Genomic DNA, 1,400 nt, shown 5'->3' on the forward strand with positions numbered 1-1,400 from the left:
TCACTGCTCCCCTCCCCCTGCCTCCTCCTCTCCCATGCCAACTCCACGCCCCAACCATCAGTCCATTTCTGTATCCTTGATATTGCTTATCCTGCCTATCTTATATAGATAGACACCAACATTAAAGAGGAGAGAGAGACACCAAAAGGGAGAGATAGAGAAAGAAAGGATACATGTCTTTCCAAGCCTAACTATTGTCCTGACCTAGAGTAGATGAGTATCTCTCTGTTTAATAGTGAGCAGATCCTGTTATAATCCACCAGTCCAATCCCCTTTTCTTTCAGGGACCCCTATCCCAGGACCCGTTTACCTAACCTAACAGCACTGAGACCTTTTTAGTCTTCAGCATTTGAGTCTGAGGGGTGCGCCTTCTACAAGACCCCATTGGTCTTCCTGCAGTCAAGGATGGAGCAGTCTAGTGCCCCACCCCTACCCCATTACACCTTTAGACTTTCAGTGTGGCCCCTTGTGCATATCCTGCAACCAATTTAGATGAGGTGCCAACGGCTGCCCTCTTCCTTCCTCCCCCCTAGTTAGAAGCCTACAATCGGGATTCCTCAGGGACTTTCTTCGTGGCTTTGCTCCCATTGCTGGTCTGTTGCACTCCCTCTTGGTTTCCCCCATGTGGGTGGGTGAGACCAGCCGCACTGGCTGAACTGTATCTTCAGTGTTGTCCTCTGTAGTGCTGTCATCTAAGGAGGGGGTGTCACGTCTAGAGCTGAGGCCGGGCCTGCCATCCTCTCTGTGAAGGAACTCCTCCACCAGGAATGGCACCCTCGAGGCTTGGTGCACCAGCGTGAGGTCTACTTCCTCTCTCCCTTCCCTCTTAATTTTCCAGTCTAACAACAGGAGCACTGCATGGCTGATTCGATCTGGACACGATCTTTGAGATTGGGATTTTCAAGAATGCAATCTTTGAATCAATTATTCTCTGGTTCTCCATATTCACTGGCCAGCGTTCACACCCATAGGAGGCAACAGAAAATGCCACAGCTTTGAGTTGGGCACACCACAGTCTTCCAGATGCCATCTTTGCTTTTTAACACGTTAAGGATGTCTTCTGCAACAAATGCAGTATGTAATGTTCTTGTTTGTTGCTTCTATTGGATGGTGACTATGAATCCAAGTAGCGTGAAATCGACAACCGCAGTATTTTCAAGATAGGTCCAGTTGTACCAATGAGCACCAACATGATAAAAGGCTTTTCATTTTCTTTATGTTGTGTAATCCATACTAAAGGCTGTATTCTTTCATCTTTATCAGTAATTATTTCAAGTCCTCTTGGCTTTCAGCAAGCGAAGTGGTGTCATCTGCATACCCCAGGTTGTTAATGAACCACCTTTTAATCCGGATGTCATGTTCTTCATTTAGTTCAGTTTCTTGGGTTATTTGCTCAATAT

This window comes from Echinops telfairi, unplaced genomic scaffold (assembly GCF_000313985.2).
Source record: "Echinops telfairi isolate 266 unplaced genomic scaffold, ASM31398v2 ScPeMD7_7465;HRSCAF=8503, whole genome shotgun sequence".
Classification (NCBI taxonomy): domain Eukaryota; kingdom Metazoa; phylum Chordata; class Mammalia; order Afrosoricida; family Tenrecidae; genus Echinops; species Echinops telfairi.